Source organism: Mauremys mutica, chromosome 6 (assembly GCF_020497125.1).
Source record: "Mauremys mutica isolate MM-2020 ecotype Southern chromosome 6, ASM2049712v1, whole genome shotgun sequence".
Taxonomy (NCBI): domain Eukaryota; kingdom Metazoa; phylum Chordata; order Testudines; family Geoemydidae; genus Mauremys; species Mauremys mutica.
The window spans coordinates 55,583,691-55,610,647 of NC_059077.1; the positions used below are offsets into that span (position 1 = coordinate 55,583,691).

General features: G+C 38.3%; 1 long non-coding RNA gene across 1 annotated transcript in view; it reads left to right on the forward strand.

Annotated features, from left to right (window-relative positions):
- LOC123373038 overlaps window positions 1–26,957 on the forward strand; it is a 147,818-nt gene that overhangs the window by 110,139 nt on the left and 10,722 nt on the right. The window lies entirely within an intron of this gene.

Here is a 26,957-nt window from a genome sequence, read left to right on the forward strand (position 1 = left end):
GTTTAGTGATGCTATCCCACTGTGTTCATTTTCTGTGTATGTTTGAGTATTTGCATTTTATTGGCATATGTGTTTCTTGAAAGCTAATTGCAAACCCATAAGTTTGAGTATTTATGGAAACTAAACCTCTATTTGCACTCCTGAGTCACTTCAACTCATGAAATCAGGGAACAGAAACAATACCAGGTGATTTATCTAACCAATCACAGCTAAGCAATGCAACTTAAATTCCAAATACCAACTATAGAATACTTACAGCATATTATGATCAATCCATAGACTAAAATAACTTTGAATCATTTAATCAAATTCAAATAATAAAATCAAGGAAAGCATGATCTGCTCAAGGATGTTCATGAAATCCAAAGGAGTTTAAATTAGTCTCCTAAAATATTTATTGAGAATTATTCACTCAACTCTAATTGATCTCATAATTCATTGAATGTATTAATGGGCACTTCATCAGATGTCTATATCTTCCTGTTAAATTCCAGTCAGCACCACACACCAGAGTGGGGGTAATATTATGCAGTAAAATTTAAGGTCCTGATATTGCTAAGTGACTTAGTGTAGGAAGGAGGCCTCCACCTCAGTGGGCTCCATTGACTTCAGAGGAGCTCACACAGGTGAAGTCACTTGTCCATCCACTATCAATGCAGGATAGTAGTGTTAAATGTTGGTTCTGTCTCTGCCTCTTATAATTAATTATTCAACAACTGGCTCAAATAGCTTGTTTTTTTTTATTGGGTTGTACTTAAAATGTGATCACTGACATGAAAGTTCCAAATATTAATCCTATTGAATGCATATGAAGAGAAATACCTCCTCTGCCTTTATGCTAAATTATTTGACCACTTGCTTGTAAAGGAATATATTGATCTGCCTTTAAAATGTTTTAAAGTATGACTCCACTGATCTCATCTAAGACATGCAAAAGTCATTCTCTTTTTTCCAACCAGGGGAATTTTCACTAATATTACAGGTAGTGACTATTCATTTATCTGATGAAATTTTGCTAGATAAATGTTCCCAAAGACTGGAATATTCCTTGTGAAAAATATGTTAGTGAGTGGAAGCAACTATTGGTTTTTATTACCAGTAGAGTCATTTACTTTGTACCCTTCAGCATTTTTCTTGATTGTAGTAGCTGAGGTCTGTCTATTGTATTTGACATTGGGGATTGTGTATTAATACATCAATTCATGTGAGCGGCTTCTTGAACTCTGCTACTGATGACTCTTCTCATCTCCCAGTTCCCTCTTGGATTAAATTGCCTAATTTGCAAAGGAGCATTTCCTACATTGTTTCTAAAATAAAACATCTAGCTTTTCTTCCCATAGATTTTGATTGTGCAATCAAAGAGAATCTTTGAGTCGACTCCAAAGTTACTTCAGGACTAATTAGATACTGAGTCTATGTATTTGCAGTTAATAAGCTTAAATACTGGGGGAACAAAATCTGTGAAAAAGATTATACTACAGATAATTAATAAAAATCAATTAGTTTGTTAATGAGTACTCTGCCATTACCCAAGGTGGTAGAAACCATCGAGGGGGGAGAAGGGAGAGAATCCGAATCCAAATCCCTGAATAGGACATTTAGAATGCCTGAGTCCTGCTGAGAATTTGAAAGGAAATAACTATAAGAAGCAGCGCTACTTGGGTTAAAACTGGCTAAATTTTCTCTTGAGATTGCAGTTCCTCTAGCTAATAAATCTAATAAAAAAGTGATTCACCTTTAGTGTATGCTATAAAGCATTTTCTGATGCCTTAAGTACATTGCTCACTGCCCTGTATTAAAAACAAAACCCATAGTTGTAAATGTCAATGACTAGGATTGTTAGAGCTCTTGCATCTCCTCGCTTTAGTGTAAAAGCTGGAAACACCCATTACCTCTTAGATGACTTTAGGATAACATTTTGCATTCAGATATAAAAATGGCACAAAGTCAAACATGATCTGACAGGGAAATGCAAAATCTGCCTTCAAATAGTCCTTGGAATAAAAAAAGAAAAGTTCAATGGCAATGTCTGTATATTTGCAAATACACTTTTGTAATACAGGAAATATACCCTGTTGCTAACAACTTTTCCTATAATTTAACCGTTCACTATGTGGCAGCTGTTAATTTCATAAGGATCTAAGCAAAAGGAAATAGACAAAAATATATTCATACTATATATATTCAATACTGAGCTATATATTCATCCTGTAATTTCCTTTTTAAGCAGGTTGTGTTATAAAGTTATAAATCACTTTAATTGGGGGTAGCACATGCCTTCAAATTTCTATAATTATTTTATAATTATAACTATTTTATAATTATAATTATTTCTAGGAAGCACTGAAAAATAACTATACTTATGAAGATTAAAACATTGGCACCACTAAAAATTGAACTCTGCATATTATGCAAGACAGGAGCAACTATGGCATATATAGACACAGCATGAGTTTTATTGTTACTAAAACTCTCTGGTGGTTTCAACCTAACTCTAAGGCTACTTATGGTGGAAGAAGGAAATAAAGACATTTTCTTGAACAGTAATATTATTTATTCAAAATTTTTCCAATCTGTGGGTCTCATCCTGCTCCAAATGGAGTGAATGGGAGTTTTTGCCACTGACTTCATTGTGAGCGAGTCCTACATATGGTGTAACATTGCGTACAATGATGACATGGCTAAATTCATATACAAGAGAAGTTTATCCAAATCATTTATCATCCCAGTGGTACAATAAAATTAATTTTCTTAATTGTGAAACCTTCCCTGTTCATGTTGATAGATAATGTGATCTTAATTTTTTCAGCCATAATTATGGAGATGCTAGTGTCTGGTTCTTATCCTGACAATTTCTGGCTGTGTGGAGAGAAGACAGTGTGGCTTAATGCATGAAGCACTGGCCTGAGAATCAGGAGACCTGGGTTCTACTGCAGGTTTTGCCACTGCCTTGCTGGGTGATCTTGGGGAAGTCACAGCCTATCTGTGCCTCTGTTTCCCCATTTCTAAAATGGGGATAATGATACTGAATTCCTTTGTAAAGTGCTTTGAGATCTACTGATGAAAAGTTCTGTGAGAGAGCTAAGTGGTATTTATTATAACATCGACAAGGCTTGTCATCCAGTTATATGTTATACTTAAAAGAATGTTTATTCTGTGACTTGCCCATATACCTTCAAGTCCTTATTAGCATAGAAATACTTTTGTGCTTAAATACAATGGGACTGATTCACTTCTCTCTTACATCCATGCACCTTCATAGTTCACCTTTAAAAACTGCTACCAAAATATCTTTAAAAACAGAAATGCTCCCTACAATGAAAATATTATGGGTATAGGCCTCTAATCGTATCCCTACCGTCACATGTTTTCTGTGTGTGTACCTGAGATTTGTTGGCAATATATTTGGCTTCACTAGGGAAGCCTCATGGCAAGCCATAGGTTCAGAACTAGCCATGCATTTTTCTATAAATATGAAAGCTCATCACAGAATTTTTCTTCCTATGCTTTCATGTGTTCTCTATACTCTCTTCCTTTTAAAATCATTCCTCTGATTCCATTAAAAACACCTTAGGCCTTAAAAAAAATTGTGCTAAACAGAATATACTTTTCTGTGTCAGTCAAACTTTGGGAAAGTAAAAAAATGAACACATGACTAACTGCGGAGGAATGAGTCTCTGGAAGTAGAATATACCTACAATGTCTCTAATGGTAGATTTATAATTGTCTATTTTTAACCTTTAAGTACTCTATCAAGCAAGGAAGCTCATTCTTGGCACTCATTAACCCCTTGATTGCCTTTTCCATCAACCAACAGGAGCATAGCTTTGGCACTTATTAGCCTTTGATAGCTATGTGAGGCCATGGAGGCATAGCTACTTGTACTTTTGGATAGTGCCTGTCACAACCTCTATTGAAAATTGTGGAAATATCTCATGAGGCATGAATCTGAAAATGCACAATGGAGTGGAAACAGCAGGGTTAATTCAAACATATGAGAGCATAATTTACATATCTCTGTGGTTTCAAATTTAAATAAACAGCTAAGCAATTTATTGATTAAAAATAATACAATCACTGATCCAATAAAAGATATTGCCTTATCTATCTTCTCTCTAATAACACACTCAGTAGGCTACTACTGCTAAGTAACTTTCATACATTTGGGGAGTTCTTATTAAATCTGATCAAATACAGAAAAACAATTTCCATGAATGTTCACAATTTTTAAAAACCTCTCTCTCCTGTTTTCTTTGTTAATATTCTATTGATCAAGCTTACTAAGAGGAAAAGTGAATTGAAACAGTATATATTACAAAAAGATAATTTCTACTTCATAGTCATGGGTACTCACATTCTAAGAATTCACTTATCCAACTAAGGAACAAAAACTTACTATGTGATCAAAATTGCTATGATTTCCAATATTCTCGGTGACCTGCATGGCAGATGTGTTGCAGATCAACAATTATCCCCTGAAAAATATTGAATATTGGCATGTGATTTTTTGAGTGATGAATATATTTGAGAAAATTGAGATCTCTTTGTGGGCAATTGGCAAACAAGAAAAGGAAGGCCAACTTTATTGAATAAATTATTCATTACAAATTATTTCTCCAGCTCTAATCATTTTGATCAATAGTCTTAACAGAGATGACTGCTACTTTAGATGCCTATTTCATTGCTTACATTCAATAAACATATTAATTGCTCAATCGATTTACATTTAACTGGCCCAGATTTGTTTATCATTTAGGCAAGGCTTAGGTGCTAAATTTAGAGTCTAAGACCCTGATTCAGCAAGCTACATAAGCACATGCAACTTTAAACATACTTAATTGCTGAAATGGAGTCTATGTATCTGAGTTGAAATATTAGCTAAACTAGTACTATTTAAAAACAAACCAGGCCAGACAAATGGCAAATAAAACACTGAGACTATTTTATGTTAATTCACACCCTGTGAAACTTTGTTGATTTCAGCAGTGTTACTTGGTTTGTAAATTAGGGCAGAATTTATTCCACTCTGTCAAGGTTTTGCAATTTGGAATGAACATAGGTTTGTTTTATTTTGTATTTTACTAAGTTCATTGGTCACCAGCTTGGTACTGTTCCTGACTAGTTACTGTGCAGTAGTAGCATATATTTTGAGGCCAAACAAGTTAACATTTTAAAAAATGCAGCTATGTTCTCTTTCCTACTCTCAACAAGACATTGATCTTTTCTGAGCCCATCTCAGACTCCAAGACAATCTCTTGCTTTTGTCTCCTTTGCTTTCCTGCTTGCTTCTTGGTCCAGAATAACTTTAACCCTTCTCCTGCTCTGCTGGAGAAGGGTTAGTCTTTACCTCCCTTTTGTACCTGTCAATGCTGGTATTGACATATGAGTGGCTGTAGGACAGGGATCAGCAACCTTGGGCATGCGGACACGCCGCTTCCCACAGCCCCTATTGGCCTGGGACAGCGAACCACTGCCAATGGGAGCTGCAATTGGCCGAACCTGCAGGCGCGGCAGGTAAACAAACCGGCCCAGCTCGCCAGGGGGCTTACCCTGGTGGGCCACATGCCAAAGTTGCTGATCCCTGCTCTAGGAGCTCCACCACTCCAGGAATTGAAATGTCAACACAAACTAGGTACCTTTTAGTTCATGATTGCAGTGTCTACAGGGACAGTTACCAGCAGAACAGCCCTGGAAAACATTTTATTTAGAAACATTAAGGAAGAGCTGAAACAAGAATGTGCTATATCAGTGTTTGAGCCTCATTACATCCCTTATCCCAAATTTCATGAGAATGACCATGACAGCCTCCCAAGACGATTACTTTTCAATAGACCAAATAGTTGGCTTTTGCCAACTAGAAAAAACCACACCCGATAAGATGATGTTTTAACAAAATAACATTTGCACTAATTTTATATCTTGATTTGAAAGATGGTTTTGTTTAATATTGGTATTAAAGTAAACACCCATTTCACTTATCACTATATACTTACATAGTATATAATCAATTCTCAATACAAAAACAAAAGATGAGGGGGAAAAGAGTATTACTATCCTTATTTTACATGCAGGGAACTGAGGCACAGAGAGTTTAAGTGATTTATCCAATGTCATAAAGAAGATTTGGAGAGGAGCTAAGAATTGAACCAGGTCTTCTAATACTTTAAACACAAAATAATCCTTCCTTTCCCATGTTTATTCTATCAATACATGTCTATTCCATCATATAATATATTCTTTAGCTTTGCTCCCTCCTTCCAAATAAAAATATAACCTTCACCATGATGCAGTGCCCAACATTCAAAACTCTTCATTTCCTTTTGTGGGGAAATAATATTACCACAGTATTTGCAATACTCCCTAGGTATTGAGTATTCCTGCAGTGAACAATGCAATAACATTGTCTAGTTACCAAAGACAAAACTGGTACTTATTTAAAGTCAACCACTTTACAATGGATGGTAGAAAAATAGGCAAGGAAAAGATAACTTTGTTTCAAATCATAGGAAAAACAGGTTGAGTTGGGAATCAGCAGTGGGTTTTACCAATGGGAATTACTGAGAATTGTGGTGCATGCTTCATTGCTGGCAGTTTTAAAATTAAGATCAGATTTTTTTTTTTAAAGCTATGCTCTAGTTCACAAAGGAACTATTTTGGGGAAGTTCTATGGCCTATGTTGTATAGGAGGTCAGACTAGATCACAATGGTCCCTTTGGAGCTTAGAATCTTATGTTATATTATTTAATGATGACAAAAATATGAGTGACCATTTAGATATACTGTAGGGAATGAATGGAAGGAATTACTGATGTAGTCTGTGGCAAGTTGGAAAGTACCGCCCTATGAACATAGTTTAAATGCAGCTTCACCTCTCTGTGGTTTAAGTATTATGAAGATCTCAACCTTCTGCTCATGTATAACTGAGTTCCAGGTAATAAGAATAATCATTTCTCTTCCTGATTTGACAATGACTTGTTAATCTCATTTTGGAGCGGAATCTGAGAGACTGAAGCAATGGAAGTGCTGTGTTGGTACCAGCTGTTCTTGTGCTGTCACTATACTGGTCTAGCAGTGTATCTTTGTAAGTTAGATAAAGATTAATATATTGAAGCTTTAGGATCAGTTGTAGGCAGCTAAGAGAAGTTCCTCATAAATGAAAAAGACAGAAGTGCCTGAACAAATGCACTACTATACCAGCTGGTAAGGTTGTAGAAATGTCTGGTAACTTCAAATATTAAGATATAGTAGAAATTAAAAAGAAAGCAGGGCATGGTACAGGTAAAGTGAAAGATTTTGCTATTAGGCCATTGCTTTGATCATGAGGCTTCAAATATATCTATCATCCTACATCTGTGAGGCTGTATTAAAAGGTTAATGAAGTTTTGTACCTTTTTGGACTTGTTATAACCAAATTGCTGGCTCAGCAAATATAAGGAATTTCAGCACTATGCAATACATCAGGGAATTGGTAAAAGGGAAAAAAAGGTTAAAGTCTTAGTCTTATTTTTAAACATACCTTAAATACTGCGCTTATAAGGGTAACATGCTAATGCTATTGCAAAGGAGCTACACAAAACTCATCATCTCTTTTAGAAACAGTTTAAAAAATATTTTCATGTGAGCCACTGCAATACTGTGATCTATATACAATGTATAGACCTAGCAGCAAATGCTTATCCTTGTAATGGTTTCAGCTAGACAACTGGTTTGTGTTCCTTGTAGTGTGAGGCTCATATCATAAGACTATGCTTGTAATACCAATACTGTCATGTGTTAAATGAGCATAGCTTGAAGTATTATTTTTTTAAAAATTGAAAGGTTGTGGCAGTAATAAAAAGGTTGAATGGTAATGTCTCTAATTGAACAGTAAGGCCTCTTCCCTATTAAGTCACTCTTTCATCTGTCTTTTTAATTATTTCATTATCATTTTGTACTGCAGTTCACAATGAAATGACCATTTGTGTTTAAGTGAAAGCTAATTATTAGGACTGAATTATTGTGCAGTTTATTGATCCCTATGGTGGATTAAGGGCTTTAAGTTCGTCTAGACAGAATAGTTAGCAAAATGACAAAAGGAAACATATAAGACCCTTGGGAAGAATCCCTATGCTCCATAAGCAATTAATGCCTGCCAGGTAATGGAATTTAAGTTTGTACTAAATCCAGCAGTGCTTTGACATTTCAACTGCCTTATAAACACATTAGTCTAATGAATTAAGACATATGAATTGTGTTTATACACAAGGAAGAACAGTTGCAAGTCAGGGATATTTTTAGGCTCTCCATTGATGGAATGAAAAATAGATAATTTTTCTCTCTGAATTTGATGAAAAATGAAATGCGCTCTGTGTCACATTTATCTCTGTTCATTCTGCTCTCTGTTGATGGATGTGTATTAACAATTTCCATTTCCCAAAGAACCTTAATCTCCCTTATGGATGTGAAAAGTACGCAGTGATAAAACGAGGGGCACACACACACACTCTCTCTCTCTCTCTACTGCTATGTAAGAAGCCACACAGACCAGTCATCTCAATCCAGTGCTGAGGAAGTTTAAAAGCAATCTGTCGTCATGTTGATGAGCAAACCACAGCTTGTGCCAACTATTCAAACCTTTGCTGTTATTTATCAGAGCTCATCTCTGAGTGCACTGCAAAGAGATCTGAAAGAGTGGATTTACCGGGTCCTCCTTTCTTATGTGACTTTTTGTCAATAAAGGTGGGCTCTGTTTTCAAGGACTTTCTGGGCCTAAGGGGGCCCTGAAGGGGTTTGAAAGGAAACCTCATAGCTTTTTTAGTACACATTAATTTTAGGACTTTCCTTCACATACTTTGCTTAATATATGTGGCTCTGGTTAGTCACTGACATCCTCTTTTTAGTGCTTTTACTTTCAAGTTTCTTCTTTACTCAGAAGGACTAGCATTCAAGAAAGCTTGTGCCTGGTCTTCCAATTCTTATTCATGCAAGTGGTGCAGTGTAGTCAAAAGGACAGAGCACTGAGCTGGGACCCAGGAAAACTGTGTTCTTTCTTGGCTCTCCCGCTGTCCTGCTGTCTGACCTTGGGCAAAATCATTTCATCTTTCTGTTGGCTTGCTATGTGAACACTTAGTTCATGGCAAGCTGGGGTGTAAAAATCTACCTCTCACTAGCCTCCTGTGCACTGTTTACCGGACCCTGTTGTCATACACTAAAAGTTCCCTAGTGGGCTTTGATCTACCTCACTTTGAAACAGGGGTAGTGCATGGCAGCAGAGTCCAACATATACTTAGTGCGTGGCAGGCTAGTGCGAGGTAGATTTTACTCCCTAGCTTGCGATGAGCTAACTGTTTGTACAGACAAGCCCTGGGTCTGTTTCCTCTTTCATTCTTATCTTTCTATTATATTTAGATTGCAAGTTCTTCAGGGCAAGGTCTGACTGTGTGCAATGGGACCCTATTGCCAGTTGGGGTCTGAAGGCACTACCATAATTAAAATAAATAATAATGAACACTGGTATTCCATACTTTTGTGGTCAGTCAATGGGAGTATGTGACCTAGCAAGGAATGTATTTGATGAGTATGGACTGGAAGATCTGGTCTTTTTCTTTTCAATTTCCAAAATCTCGACCTTGACTAGATAATATGTGAATGCACATACTTGGTACAGTGTGCAATATTATTTGATCTTCTAAAATATTATCTAGGCTGTGCTGTATTTAGTGTCTTTTCCCGTAAAGAAAACCCTTGGGACTGTCTTCCTGGTAATTGTCAATATTCGGTGGGCAATGAAAAGAGCAAGGTTTTCAGTTTATTAGAATATGCATGTTGAGTCAAACAGACTGAACAAAGCAAGAATTGCATAGATTTGAAGTAAAAGAATATCCGTAAGGTATTTCAACCTTTGCAAGAAAATTGCCATATCAGCTAGCACTTTATTAAGCAATACGGCAGATGAGACTTTCACCCCTACTGTGCCACCTCTGAGTGGGTGTAAGAGTGCAGAGGTTCTGTAAAGCCCTTAGCCAGCCAGGGAAGAATTTTGCTGGTGTAATTATTGCATAGGACAGCTGTAGGCTGTCAAACATAGGCCTTCTTGAAAGAACCATGTAGGGAGCATGCTGGGGCAAGGCTGACAGTTGGAGGGGTAGGAGTGGGGTGTGCCAGTACCTTCATCTACTGGAAGCCTGAACTGAGCTGCCATACCTTAAAGCAGTATCCCTTGGGTTGCTCTGCGGTTGTTTTCTGCTCCCAGAACAGCCCAAAATCAGGACAGATCAAAGATGACTTAATATTCCCCCAGGACTTCAAATTAATAGCAAATAGTCAAAGCAGATGTTCTGCAAACAATCCATCAGCTGAAAATTGTTCCTATCTAATTGGCAAACACTTAGAAATGCAAACAATATGCTAGTTATAGAAATTAAATTCATATCTGTAATAGGAAACTAAATGATATACACTTTGGGTGAAGCTAAAGGAGGAGGAGAGGAGGATCACTTCAAACTCTCAAAATGAAAGTACTGTGCTGATGTCCCTTCTCTAGTGTCTCTTATTTAGAAATCAGCCCTTAAAACTCCAATTCCCTAGCAATAGTAGCCTAATACAACAACTCTAGCCCACATTAAGAAACCTTTCTCAATAAACAGGTACAATAGAACCTCAGAGTTACGAACACCTCTGGGATGGAGATTGTTCATAATTCTGAAATGTTCGTAACTCTGAACAAAACATTACAGATGTTCTTTCAAAAATTTACAACTGAAAGTTGACTTAATACAGCTTTGAAACTTTACTATGCAGAAGAAAAATGCTGCTTTTAACCATCTTAATTAAAATGAAATAAGCACAAAATGTTTCTTTACCTTTTAAAAAAAAGATTTAACAACTTTCTCTTTATTTTTTTTAGCACTCTACAGTATTTGCTTTCTTTCCCCCCCCCCCTTGTTTTTGTCTCTGCTGCACTGCCTGATTGCATAATTCCTGTTCCAAATGAGGTGTGTGGTTGTTTGGTCAGTTCGTAACTCTGGTGTTTGTATCTCTGAGGTTCTATTGATTTATGATTCCATTTCCATGTAAACTCACTTTGAACACTTCCTTTTCCATGTAGAATATCGTGTAGGTTGTTTCCCCAAGTGTTCAGAAGTGAGGCTCAGCACAAAATTCAGCTACAAACATTATTTCTTGTCTGAGCATCACCCTGTGTCTCCCTCACATTCAATTTGTAGGCAGTTTTTTTCTGTTTTATCAGCAGAGAGTTAACCCTGATACCAGCACAGGGGCTTCTATGGTCTTGAAGCTAGAGGACAGGGCTGGGAGTCAAGACAGTGAGTCCTAATCGTAAATACTTCAATATGTGACCTTGAGCAAGTCAACTTCTCAGTGCCTCCATTTCCTCATCTTTGAAATGGGGAAGGTTCTTTTGTAAGACATGTAATATAGATATGCCCATGTACGTAATTATAAAATACATAGGACCTGATTTCTGCTCATCGTATTTCTTCAGCTTTACCTGAGTTTTACTCCTTTAGAGCCAGGGCCGGCTCCAGCTTTTTTGCCGCCCCAAGTGGCGAAGAAAAAAGAAAAGAAAAGAAAAACCTGATTGAACTGCTGCCGAAGTGCCGCAGAAGAAGAAGAAGGGGAGTGAAGGACCCGCTGCCGAAGAAACCCGGATGTGCTGCCCCTTTCTATTGGCTGCCCCAGGCACCTGCTTCCTTCGCTGGTGCCTGGAGCCGGCCCTGTTTTGAGCTCAGTTAGGCCCATAAACCCTGATTGCAAAAGTTTCAGATTCTCCACTGCCAAAAGAACATGTACCTCTTGAAATCACCGTGCTGAATATGCCTATGTTTGCTGATTATGTAACCATGAAGTCTCCTCTATTACTGAATCAAGTCCTTGGCACAAATATGATAAAAGACATACTGGCTGATGGGCTTAGATTAACAATGAACCTAGTAATTGTCCGGAAATATATGTTTAATTCATAAAAAGTCTTAAATCATGACATAGTGATGGAGAAGTTTTCAAAAGAAAATGAAATACTAGTAATCACAAATTAATTGAGAATGTTGGAGCTATTCCTTTTCTTGACAACGTAAAACTTTTTACCATTTCTTTGCCAACACCTTTTTTCAGTTCCGTTTCAATTCTGTTTTTTAATTCTGTTTCAAGAGGAAAAGACATAATATGATAACTTTGATCACAAATGTTTAAAGAACTATGTAAGTAAGGTTAATTTCCTCTACATTAAGTAGAACCGATACACTAAACCAAAGTATTGCAATAGTGGCTTTAGTGTGACCACACCTGGAATGCCAAATTCTGTTTTGGCCAGATGGTTATGAAAATGGTAATGACAAAATGAAAAGTGTTTGGAGAGGAGCAATCAAAATAATTTAGGCCCCCAATTAATCTCACTTTGCAGTGAGGCATGTGCCTTCTAAATCAGGACCTTAATTTGTTGGTGTGCTGACTGATAAGAAAACAGTAAAACTAACAACAGTTTGGCTAAGGGGATGACTTAAGTGGGGCCATAAGTCCACTAAATAACTGAGGCTGCATACAACAGAATGGAAAGGAAGCACTGTAGAAGCAGAAATAGTTACTGTAAATTAATTTTCTCTGAATTCACATGTAAAAATATGAAAATTAATTTACATAGCAATTTTTTCTAGAAAGTCTATGTATTGAGTCTGGTCAGGAGCATGGAAATCATATAATTCTCTATGAGGCTGTGCCTTTGTAGTAGAATTAATGTTTCTACAGCATTTTAGGAAATATAACTACAAGCAATGGGATGGAATTAAGAAAGGGAATATTTATACTGAACATATTTCATCTCTCTCTCTCTGTCCCAGCAATGGATCGTTTAGATTATGTAACGATTTCCCAAGGGATGTGATGGAAGCCACGTTACTTGCAACATCTCAAATTGTACTGGACAGAATTACATTAAATACATCGTATTAACGAAGTTGTTAAAATTGTTTTGCTCGCCTATTGCTCTGACCTCATCCACGTCTCTTTGGATTCCTCCATTGACTTCCCATTGTCATGCTGTCCAGAGTGGTTCACGACCATGAGTACCTACCTCAGGGCAGATTGTCAGAAAACAGGGCAGACACCCCAAACTGGTGGTATGTTCACCAACCAGGAACTAATATAAATTCCTGGATCACTATGTCAGTCCTAACATGGAGTCACAGACAGTCTCCTTAGGCTCTCCAGTCTATCTTGCTGCACAGGCAATCTGGATTAGTGATCAGTGTCACTTACACCAAAAATCACAAAATATTCAGGTTCTTTCTAGTCCCAAAAGACCAATTACTTACCCAAGATCAATTGGTACTCCAGGTCTTATGCCAAAGACAAGGCCTGAAGCCAATCCTGTAATAAACTATCTAAAAATTTATTGACTAGGAAAACTAGGAAAAATAAATTAGTTATTTACAGGTTAAAACAAGCAAACGCATACACACAAATGTGTTACCATCTATGGTTTCTAAAGGTGACAGAGGTGTAGTAATCTGTCTTTGACTTTGGGGATCTCTGCTTTAGTTTGGTGTTTCCAGTTTAGTTTCCAGTTATGTGTTTCTCAGTTCTTTTCAAACACCTATGGCCTTGGACAAAGCTGGCATTTGGTTTACAGGTGTCACACCCATTATCCACGATATCGGGATTAAACTTCTTGGGCCAAATTTTCATCTCACTTATACCAGTTTAAATCAGAGCCACTAGATCAGTGGTGGGTGAACCACAACCTTTGGGAGCTGCTGGCAGCTGTGCCTGTGGATGGTAAATGTAAACAAATTGTCTCTCAGCCTGCCAGCGGATTGCTCTGATGGGCTGCAGGTTGCCCACCACCTGCACTAAATCACTGAAATCAGCTATGTTACATTGTGTAAAACTGCTGTTAGGAGAATCAGAACCATTATCTTTGCCTTCATGGCCCTACACAATATGCCTTGGCCTATATTTCTAGCTTGGTCTTTTATTGTGATAGATTTATCTTTAGGCCCATGTAATTTCATGGTTATATTGGCCATCGGTTGAGGACAGGTTTGAATTTTATGTGATGGCTAAATTAGGGATGACTGAATTTAAATGGAATCCATCTTGCAACAGCAAGATGTCAGTTGCTCACCTGCATTCCCCAAGCCTTAACGGTCCTGGGGAAGGACATTACCAAGGATATGCACTGTTTGTTAGTTTCATTCCATGCACCAGAACGAAGATTAATCATTGGTTCAACTGTTCCTAACGAAGGAAGCTTTGAAGGCCTTTCAGTCTGACACTGGATGTATGGCCAAGCCAACACCTCACTCTTCTTAAACTATCCCACCTAGATATCACTCACAACGTGAATTAGATAAAGGCTCACACAATGATTAAAATAGATGGAAACAAGAGGAGGGACTTTCACCACACCATCTCAGGAAGCATAGGTCTGCTTACCCAAGCCTGGGTGAGAAGGGGCAAGCTTCCCTCTATTTTTGGAAGAGGAGAGGAAGCTGCAGTCACTTCTGTTTTCATTACTTTAACACATATGCTCACAGCATAGTAAGTTCAAGAAGCCCAAGAGTTCTTACCAGGTTATCTTGGCTATTTAATTTCTCCAGAATTTTGAGGAAATGTGTTAAATGTAGGAAATGAGGCATCATTGTTTCTGTGGCTCTCATTTGGGCTCCAGAAGGAAGTATAAGATGTTTGTTTTAAAAGAGGAGCCAACAGCACAGTTTTCTGGCCAATGGAGGTAGGTCCTGGAAGTGCAGTTGGTTTCTGTGTAGTTACCCTTTGAAGTTAGCTTAGCTTTATGATCTCTTCAATGCAAGTTGTCCCATTAATTTAGAATCTCTGGACTCTATTTATGACCAGAGAATGCAGTTCCTGTATCCCCACCTTCCTTCCCCTCTTGGGTTTGCCTGAGCAGAGATCTATCTCCCATAACATTTAATGATGTGCCCAATATGGAGCTTGTCTGCTCAGAACCAAGGTCTTGAATCTGATGGCCTCTGGATTCAACTTAGCTGCCTTAAGGAATGGAGCCTGAGGTTCACTCCAGGAATCCTTGGATCCATGGGGCTTCTATCAAGCCTTGGCCAATTAATCCTTTTAATTTTCCCAGCTCTACTACTGCTCTATGATTGATTGTCTCTACCTAGGCCTCTTTTACACCTACTAGATAATGGGGCCTCAATATTTCCCTTATAGGTCCTGGATCTCTTGGCATGCTTAGCCTATGTGGGTTTAGTTCTCCAGGGAAAGATCCAGGAAGACGAATGGCTCTTCTGCTTTGTCTTCAGGTTTTCCTCCTTTAAATGAGGAGCCCTTCCAGCTTTCTCTCCAGGTCTGCATACCCTGCTGAGAGATCTTCCTGTTCTTACCAGTTCCTCAGCTGATGAAATAGGATCAATTTCCTCAGTCTCTTGGCTTGATGCCTTTAAACATTTATGAGATTATATATTTTGAATAGTACAAACTTTAGATAATAGTGCTCTCCTCAAGGCAGGTAATGTTGCACCTGGCATCCTGGAGCTGTCCCATAAAAGAGGGTGTGATGGAAATAACAAAGGCCTTTTGGTTAACCTTTTTCAACTGAGAACTTCAGTCAGATTTTTTCCATATATTTATAAGTGCCTTAAAATAGCAGTTTATACTAGAGCGCTTCCTCGACCATAACAATAGTGCTGTTGGCATAGTGCAGTGATCTGCTCCTTCAAATACTGTTAGCTAGAGCACTCTAGCAGAATTAGTCTTTTTACATCACATTAGATACCGTACAGTTACATTCAGTAAATACACCTCTTCATGATATAATTTGATAATAGGTGCTGTAATTTTAGGGCTTAATGCAACTAAAGAGATTGACCATCTAGTAATATGTTTTAATAATAATAATTGTGTAATCTCATAGTGCCTTTCATCAAAATGACCCTGGAGAGCGTTACAATCTTATACTGTATAAAAACAGATTACCTTTGATTTTAAGAACAGATAATTTTGTTTATCCATTAGGGAATAATGCCACATTATTTTTCTTACAAAGAGGCACTCACTTGTAGATATACTTGGACAGCAATTTGTAAGAAAAATAATCTGGCATTATTTCCTTACATTTTTTTTTATAAAACAATAACCTTACCTAAAACATGTGATGTGTATTCATCCATGGGGCAGAACAAAAAAGCTGTTTAGTGACAACCTTGCACAAGAGTTTAGGGATGAATACTTTATGTAACTGATTGTTACATACTGGAGCTTGGTCAAATGGTAAAGCATTTTACACAAAATGTATGCAAAATATTCCAGTGATTTTTTTTCAGGATTTTGCACCCAACATTTTCTGGGATGAAATTTCAGGAGACTAACAATTACTGATAACAAAGCATGCAAAAACCTAAAAAGTCACTTTCACGTGAATGTAGCAATTTTTAAAATGCCGGAGAGGGTATCCACTAAAAGCTGTTAAGTGCTAGGGATTGGGAGGTCCTCAATTCCTTTTATTTAGGTCCTGATTCAGGATATTGATGCATGAATAGGCCCACTGTCTTTGACTGAACTACTTATGCATTTATTTAAACATATGCTTCCATACCATTTTGAATTGGGGCTTCAGATTGCAATTCTATGCAGTGTCCCATGCAGTTTACAAACGTGAGAAAAGACAGCTCTACTTCAAAGAGCTTACGCTCTGAAAGACTGTAGTGTTACAAATCCTGTACCCCATCTAGTGCAAGCCATTATGGGGTGGTCTCAACATTCTGGAGTTACCTGGTCCCCAGGCGATTTGAAAATGTGTGTGTAGATTTTATGCCCTTTGAGGCAAGAACCTTGCCTTTGGAGAGTTGAGGTGGGATAGAGTTGTAAGGCAACCAGCATACTTCTGCTGTCTGTAAAAATAAGTCAATATTTGGCTTGTGTAACACACCTGAAGTTTGACTTTCATAACAAATTTGAAATATAAATATTTTCCTCTTTTTCCTTCCCCCTCTAAAACATTGGAGGTTATGATAACTGTATCCAGAATACTATATCCTGTTGAAACTGCTGGAGGGAATTTAGCCTTCTGAAACACTTCAAAAATAAACTCAACTTCATTCTAACTTTCATTATAATTCTGGCAAATAAAGAGTATCGTGAGTTTATTCAGTGACTCTTATGGTTCCAGGCATGATCATTTTACAAAAAATGGTGCTTTAAGGATTAATTGATAAACTTAATGTTTGAGAAATGTTGAAGGCACACAGACTTCCAGTGACAGTGGAAATTAGATACCTACTGCACTGTAACCCCTCTTTGCATGATTAACTAGTTTAAGATTGTATTAGAAATAAGCAGTACTCTGTAAGTAAGGGCTGCTCCGCATTAATATATGATGGGCACACATGGAAAAATTAGATTAATTTTGGATAAACATTCAAAAGTTTGGCTGCTTAATTGATCCTTTTTCAGGGACTACCTTATGACTCCTTCCAGGCTCTTTCTCTCTGACACACACAATCTCCCAGCATCCTCAGCTCTCCATATCTTGATTTTGTTTCATCTGTAGCAGTGAGCTAGAGAGGTGGGGTGGCTGAGGAGCCCACCATTTTCCTTTGAGAGAGTTCCCCTATGCCAGGGAAATGCTCTAGGAATTTTCAGCGGATTAGTCCCTTTGTGCGCTGCCTTAGTGATGCAAATAGATGGTGACTCACTTGAGAATCTGGCCCATAGCATTCAAAGGGGGTGGTCAGGGGATCACACACTTTACATTTTGCCCTTAATTTTCTTTGTAATTCTCTGAAGAGTTAAAATTTTCAAATTCTCCCAACTCAGCCGAACTCAAACCAATTTTCAGCCCAATATTTAAAAGCACCTCTCCTTGAACCTCAAGACTCTTCTTCTCTCTCAACAGGAGACCGCTAATATTCACTGATTTTTTTCCCACTCTAACCCTTTTGAAGAAAAAGGTAACCTCTTCTGGCTTACTTCATTCTAAGGAGGAGAGAGTTATCTCACTTTCTGGTCCTCTGTAATTCAAACTATGCCTCCTGCTGTTGCTGCTTGGGGGAAACATAAGATGGTCTCTACAATCCTATCCTTCTGTGGTAATTGTTGGTCTCTATCCATTCCTCTTAAGAGCTAGTTTTACTGCTAGTGACTTAAAGGGATTTTTTTTCTATTTTCTGGCTTTTGTAAAGTGCTAGGTAATGTTTCAAAGCATATCACATTCGTCATTTAAAGATGACCAAATAACTGAATAATGCATCCAGATCACAGAGAATAAGAAGCAGTAGCTATAAGGGTGCCCACTTGTTCCTGCTACACAGCTGCACTGCACTGCACTGAGTGCTCTATATCTCAATTCATCATATTCATGAAATCCATATCTGTAGTATCTTGGGAAATCAAAGGGGGTAAATTTAAATTGACACAGAGTGAAAGCAGATGGGAGTCCCTTACCCGGGTTACATACACAAAGGATGTTATTTTCTCTGTTCAGATTCAGCCTGTTCCTCTCCTGTTTAGTCAGTGGTGAGCAGTAGTCGCCATTCTGTCAGTTCACCATAACCTCACGTTATAGCTGTGGAGCACAGTATGGTCTAAACTAAAAGCTTTTTTTAGCTAACCTCATTGACAGACCCTACACCACATTGATCAGTGAAGGAGAAACTATTTAATTGAAAAACTTTAGTAAATGAGATAAAAATTAAGATGTAGAAGATAAATGTCTGATGTGGAAGTAGATATTTCCCCCTTTAATGGAGACCAGGTATAGTAATTTGTGTCAAATGGAACATTGTCTATTATTGGGATTGGGATTCACGTCTCTTAAATCTTACTTTTGGCTCTGCCACTTGGTCATTGTGAGAACCTGGGCAAGTCATGTCAACTTCTCAAAGCCTCAATGTTCCCATCTATAAAGACGGCATGATATTTTCCTGACTTACAGGGATGGAGTTGAATGTATGATGGGGATTTCCGTCTCGGTTAGGTTGTTCCAAACTCTTACAAACTTAAAGGAAGAAGGAATTGCTTCAATGCACAGATCTCTCCCAACACCTTTATTAGCACGTTGTGTTGTGGTGTCCACCCCATGCAAGGCCTGAAGGGGTAAACTAGGCCAATTAACTTTAGGCTGCACCTAAGGCATGCTAGGGCCTAATTGCTGATGAAATCCAACTGAGGGAGGAGCTGGGCACAAACTATAAAAAGAGGAAGTTGGTAGGCTGCAAGGAGGAAAAACTTGCAATCAGACTCCCAGATACAAGGGGGAAAAGTAGGAAGCAGTCCAGGGAAGGAACTTGACAAAGCACAGTATGGAACTTTACTTTACTTTACACAGAACTTTACTTTTGACTGCCCCTCCTTTCGCAGCTCGTCAGCATTGCAGGCTACTCCTTGGGCCTATCCACAGCCCTGAGCTCAGACTTTGCTGCATTGCTGCAGCAATAGCAGCAAGTCCCCTATCCACCAGCCTGCACAGTTCTTTCTCAAATGGCGCATATTTCCTCCAGTCAGAAGAGGGATGGCTGCAGGAAGCCAGGGCAGGATTTCTGTCTAGCTCTCTAGCCAAACAGGGCTCTGGAGGGATGGAGAGCCCAGCCTTTTTCTCCAGACTACTCATCCCCAACCATTCAAAATTCTAGGGCAGGACCAGTTTTCACAGCACTGCTGCTGCTATATAGAGTAGGGGCTCCACATATATAAAGTATTTTGAGATATGTATGTAATAGACCATAAACAGGCAAAGTATTACCTGTTGAACATTGTCAGTAGTTTTATAATTTGTCTCTGAACTGATCCCTGATTCGGAATGAGAAAGAGAATGACATGTACTTTACTTTGTACATCTCCTTTCCTGAGCTAAAATATTCCTTCAGTGGCTAAAGAAAATGGGAAAGAGATCTTGGAGTCATTCTGGAGAGTTCTCTGAAAACATCCACTCAATGTGCAGTGGCAGTCAAAAAAATGAACAGAATGTTTGGCATCATTAAGAAAGGGATAAATAATAAGACAGAAAATATCATATTACCTCTATATAAATCCAGGGCACACCCACACTTTGAATACTGTGTGCAGATGTGGTTGCCTCATCTCAACAAAGATATATTGGAATTGGAAAAGGTTCAGAAAAGGGCAACAAAAATGATCAAAGGTATGGAAGAGCTTCCATATGAGGAAAGATTAATAAGACTGGGACTTTTCAGCTTGGAAAAGAGATGACTAAGTGGGGATATGATAGATAAAATCATGCCTGGTATGGAGAAAGTAAATAAGGAAGTGTTATATACCCTTTCTGATAACACAAAAACTAAGGGTCACCAAAAGAAATTAATAGGTAGCAGATTTAAAACAAACAAAATGAAGTATTTCTTCACACAATGTATAGTCAACCTGTGGAACTGTTTGCCAGAGGATGTTGTGAAGGCCAAGACTATAACAGGGATCAAAAAAGAACTAGATAAGTTCATGGAAGATAGGTCCATCAATGCCTATTAGCCAGGATGGGCAGGAATGGTGTCCCTAGCCTCTTTTTGCCAAAAGCTGGGAATGAGTGACAGGGAATGGATCACTTGAGGATTACCTGTTTTGTTCATTCCTTCTGGGACACCTGGCATTGGCCACTGTTGGAAGACAGGATACTGGGCAAGATGGACCTTTGGTCTGATCCAGTATGGCCGTTCTTATGGTCTTATGAAAATAAAATCCACAAATTAGGTGGAAGAGAGGGGCTAGATGAAGCCTCATTGGGGGCTGCAGGAGTCAAACCTTCTTAAAGCTAGGAGTAATGTTAATGGTAAAATAATTTACAAGGAGCTCTCTCTGCTCCCTTCTTTACAAAAAGCTTTTTGTGCTCACTTCACATCTTTCTATCTCCTCTGTAAAAACAAACAAAAAACAGCCAAGAAAAAAAATCATTTAAATGTAGTGTTTTATCCATGTTTGCTATTTATAAAATATCTCGTCATACTCACAAATACAAAATATAGAGTCTCCAAGGTAGAAAAAGCACTTAACTGTACCAATTTGGGGTTTGTAAAACTGGAATAAATCTCCAAAGTATGAAATGTTCAATTATTTGAGGTGACTGGGTTTGTTTTGTGAACATTTCACTCAAACATAGCATTGATCAGAGCCTATCTTGCTGATCCTCAAGCCACACACACATACCAGCTACACAAAGAGATTACAGTACAGTGATTTTGCTCTGAATCTGTTGACTTTTGACTCAACTCACTCATTATCACCAGTCTACGAAAGAGATTATTGAGAAAGTAAGGGCAAAATTCACATGTAATGAATGCAGCATCTGTGGTGCAGTTTCTGCACAGTGCATAAAAATGCACTGTATAGGATGGAAGTCAGAATTTTTGCCCAAATGTTGAGAGCTTTTGTATGAGAACTCAGTGGTTTATTCTCTATGCTTCAAGGACCGGTTCTAGCCACCATTGAAATCAGTGGGAGTCTTTCCATTGGCTTCAGGGCCAGATGTGTCAGATCCAAAATGTCCAATGAAAATTTGCAGCAGTTCTAACTTAATGAGATCCCCAACATTAAAGCAATGGCATCTCCCGCACCCGCTTTGTTTTGACACTCTGGTCTGTGTCACTTGTTATGAAAATGAAGTATTTTATAATGTGTGTAAGTAGTCTGCAATCTGTGTAAATGTTTTGACACTTGTATACTGTATGTCTTTTTATGTATATAAAATAATTGCTTTACTATCCATCATGTTATCAACCTGTGACAAACTGCATATATTTCAACAAAACTGTCCTATTTTTTATTCGTTTTCTCTCTGATATTCCAGCTACTTTCTTTGATTTGAAATTTTACAGACTTCAAAAGTCCATTGTAGAGGCAGGGGTAGGTTACTTTGTTCTTGGTTTAGCTTTCTAAAAGAGATTGAAAATAAAAGGAAGGGAGTAAAAAATGGGTGATTAAAAATTCCATAAAAAATTAAATCTTTTAAATAAAACAGGTGTTGCTGTTTTCTTATCTTGTACCTAAAATTGATTACCTCTCATAATTAACCAATATACTTCTAATTTTTTGAAAAATAACGGCAGCAGTAATTGAGTCATCATTAACTATCGAGTTTATTGGACTTTTAGTCAATTAATTTAAACAATGGAACTTCAAAAAGGTGTCAGAATTTCAGTCTAAATTTCATATTAATGCATTTTCATTTTTATAACATTAAGAAATATCAAATGTTTGAAAAACCAACAGTATTGCCCTTAAAAAGTTGGCAGTTTTGCCCCACTGAAGTAAATGGGCAAAAATCCACCTAAATAGATTAGACCCCAATCCTGCATTCTGATCCATCAAAAAGGAAGAAACCGGCTTAGTATCTTTAAATATATAGATCAACATATACATTTAAAATTGGTCCTGAACCAAAAAAACTACCCAGGTAAATTCCTCACATCATTTAAGTCAATAGGCATTTTGCCATTGATGTCAGTGAGGCCAGGATTTCACTCCAGACTTTAAATCCCAGACTTTCAGAGATTAAATATCTAGAATCAGCCCCATTACTAATATAAATACATGAAAGCACTGGAGCATCAGTGTTTGGCTAGTTACACATAATAATATCGTAGCTAACATTTTTTCATTTGGGTATAATTCCAAATAGACAAGCTAAAAGGAAACTTGTATCCACTGTAATTCATACAGTGTCTGCCTCTTCCTAAAATGATACAAAAAAATCACTTAATCTTTTTTTTACAAATCTATTTTGTTGTATAATGTTATCTATTATTGCACAGCCCCTATGGTATAGGAACTTTTTTGCAGACAAAAATAAACATCTCAGGGAAGCGTACAAAGACTCTACTTAGATCAAACAATGTTTATAGAATTTACTTTTAAAAATAAGATGAAACAGATGTATCACAAGCCACTTGAGGAAGGTAATATCCCAGAACTATTTGATCTCATTCTAGAAATGCATAATCCAGAACCATGCAATGTCTAATTTAGCTAAATACATTAGTTTTTTCTAACTACTATATCAAGACAGTAAGAGGGCATGTATCTTAACACCATTTTGTCCCATACCTGCTTATGAACTGTACATTTCCAAATTTTGAAAACATCTGGCAAAGACCAAACCAAAATTTCCCATTGGAATCTGTAAGACAAAAATTGGAACAAAAATAAGAAACTGTAGAATGGAATCCTATCAAAATTCATGTCTAATCTCAGCAAAGATGCCAGACTCTCCGCATAAACACAAATCACTGCCTCAGGGCAACCACAGCCACTGTATTAAGTGGAAACAGTATTGAAACAAGAATTATTATGAAGGTTTAGGTCATAAAAATGAATCCAGTGTAAGAAGCTACGTTGACAGAAGAAATTCACAACAGAGACAATATTTCAGTAACATCTTAGCAGCAGCACTGCAAATGAAACATGAAACAAACGAAGAAATCTTCAGTCCTGCTCATTGCATCTTTTCTGACAACTAATTACCAATAAAGTTTAATCTTAATCACAAATACCAAAATAATACGGATGATAAAACCCTTCCAGAAACTTTTTACCAGCAATGAAAAATATTCAAAATATTTTCCAGCCACCTGCTAACTTCTGGCTGCAGGCATTAACCATAATTATTTTTCATATCTTTCTTTTTGTGGTACAACCTGCTGGATTTATCCTAATGAGCTGCTTAAGTATGAATGGTTAAGTATTAAAATTACATATTTCAAATAAAATGTTAAGACTACAGTACATGTAACACCTGTCAATATTATTGTAATATATAATGTACATTTAATTGCTTTTATTTTTTCAGTCATGACTGTGGCATTCAAGTATCGTTGACTTTTGCAGCTTAGCAATTATCTCAGCTTAGCTTTGATGTTTAACCTCAAGGTCCTTTATTGCTCTGCATACTTGAATGCCTTGAACATTAATTACCACTAGGAATGGGCAAATCAATTTGGGTAACTTTAATCCCAACTGTTGAACTGAAAGAAGCACTAACTTGTTTAAATTGTCCTCCTTTTCCTCCCTTTCAGAAAACTCCACATTTCTACTCCTCCTTGTATCTCAGCCCTCATTTCTTCATACATCACTTACACTTCCAGCCTGAGCTTTTCTCTTTAAGCTTCCCTGTCTCCTACTTCCACTGCTGCCTTCAGGCCTTCTTTTATGCTGCCCTTTAGTCTTCAGACAGTCCCCAAATTAATTTTTTCACTCCTTCTCTCTCCCCCATCTGATCACTTTTCCAAATTCTCGTATTCCAGTAATGATAACTGGCACATGCCACTTTGTTCAATGTACTGGCCACTGTTTGCATTTTGACGATATGTTTAAGTTTGTCAGGGCAAGAGCTTTCTGTTTTTGCTTGGCACATCGTGTATCTATACTGTCAGTGACACCAACACTCACTATTTTGTCATGAGTCTTTTGATATATTTGGTGTTTTACTTTCAGGCCCCAGCTTCATGTGATTTGTGTGATTAGATGAAAATCTTAGCTTTCACTTTTTTTTAACATACATTTCTACCTCTCAGGGTTGTGTAAAAAAAGTTGAAAATGTGAACTCTAAAAGCTCAAAACCCAGAAAAGAAATAAAACATACATATCTAATTTGGTTTAAAATCATGAAATTTAAAAATTAACTCAATTTTTGGGACCTGGCTTGTGATTTTTGAAGACTTGGGGTTTGTAATACAGTATACTATAAAACAGTGGGTATGACACCTTATCCAACAATAACAATTGTGTTATCTTAAAGAAAATTCTGAACCTGTAACAGAGTTACTGTGCTGGCTTTCCCAACCAGCCCCTAAAGGTGTGGCTCCGCCCACATGGGAAGAACACTAATGTCAGGAAGTAAGGCATAGAGGAAGTTCAGGGATGGGTCTCTTCTTCCTGTCCCTAGGTGAGTGTGAAACTCTATGTAACCCACCAGTTCCTCCCTGGGTTACTTGGGAGCAGGCAGCACTTACCTGTGTGCCCGGGTGTCTGATGATGTCAAAATTAAAGGAGATCGTAAAGCAGACCCCCTCTGCTGCAGTCCTTTTACTTATAAAGAAAATAAATTTTGGCGGTGCCTCTACCAGGGAGTCTCCAGGAATAAACCTGAGCTAATCTATGCATTGGGTCTAACTCAAAGGACCAATTATAAACAATATACACCCAATATACACTTAGATTAGAATTAACACACCTTTACTTAATTTAAGAAAACATGATATAACAGATTGAGATAAGTATATCACAACCCATTTAAATCAGCAGGTGGCACTTCAGTAAAACAATAAATGCAATTTACAGTAGTGAATTAAACTTAACCAACTTACATTTACACTGGCACCATTACCCCACCCCTGAGCACGCACTCCTCTGATTGTCAGAGTTCTAAACACTTGCTTGCCTGGGTGCACTTCAAGATGTTGAAGCTGGGGACGGTCCTCTGTTGGTCCAGTAAAACAGTCCAGGGAAGGTGATGCAGGGTAGACCAATTCTAGCTTGGGATCATTCCAAGCTGCACAACTCCTCTGAAGATGGGAATTGTTTTAATATAGGTCAATAACCCTAGGTCCTGATTAGACAAGAAGACCACTTTATCAGCTGCAGGCAAACCCTTATAGTCTCTTTGCTCTCTTCCTTCCCTTGCAAGCACTTCCCCAACCAACAAAGGTGATGGTCACTCTCACTGCCTCCATTGCAGGCCAACCTCAGTCAGTTCTGAGCACAGCAGCAGTCTCTGCCTTGAAGCTACCATTAGCCTTGGAGACTTCCTGCTTGCTCTAAGCCTCTAAGAATCTCAGCAGCAGCTTCTGGCTTTATATTAGTAGCTTAGCAGCTGCTCCTGGCTTGGACAGAGCTCCTCAGAGCAATCTCCACTCCCCTACCAGGATCCCAGGTCCTCTCACACAAGATGGAGACCACCCCATGCTCTCCTTACATCCTTTGGAATTGGAAGTCTCTCTCTCTTCCCCAAGGCAGCATGAGAATTGCAATGTCCAAGGCTGGATTGCAACACTCATGATCTTCCCATCAGGAACATTCCCAATTAAGTTCAGAGCCCCCCCTAGGAGAGGGTGTCTCCATGTAATAGTAGCACCAACAGGAGAGGAGAATGAGCTGCCCCTATACTAAGATGTAGGATCAAATATATAGTTCTTTAGCTCAATGGTTCTCAACCAGGGGTACGTGCCCCTGGGCGTACACAGCAGTCTTCCAGGGAGTACATAACTCATTTAGCTATTTGGCTAATTTTACAATAGGGTATATCAAGGATCGGCAACCTTTGGCACGCGGCCCACCAGGGTAAGCCCCCTGGCAGGCCAGGCCAGTTTCTTTACCTCCGCAGGTTCGGCCAATCGCAGCTTCCACTGGCTGCAGTTCACCATCCCAGGCCAATAGGGGCTGCAGGAAATGGCTGCCAGCACGTCCCTCGGCCCGCACCGCTTCCTGCAGCTCCCATTGGCCTGGAGTGGCAAACTGCAGCCAGTGGGAGCCACGATCAGCCGAACCTGCGGACGCAGCAGGTAAACAAACCAGCCCGGCCCACCATGGGGCTTACCCTGGTGGGCCATGTGCCAAAGATTGCCAATACCTGGGCTATAAAAAAGCACTAGAAAACTCCTGGAAAGGGTTCCAGTAGTCTGGAAAGGTTGAGAAGCCACTACTTTCGCTTACTGAACTCGTGCCTGCCTTTACGGATCATGAGTTCTAGGAATTGTGCCTGCTTGTACTAGCTCACCAAGAGGTCCTGTAAGGCTCCTCTGCCCTTACTAGTTTGGGCTAAAAAGGTCATTTGTGAAGTATTTCCAGATTTGCCAATTTGGGAAAGATTGGAAATCTCACAAGATCTGATTCTCGTTCCCATGTTTCATGGATGCTTATTTTAACAGAACTTCTAAATCTTTTGGAGGTTTTTCCTACCACTATTTCCCTCAGATCAGGGCGGTGCGTCTTCCAAGCTTTGACTGTATATCATATTTTCATTTGGATTTGTAAATTTCCGT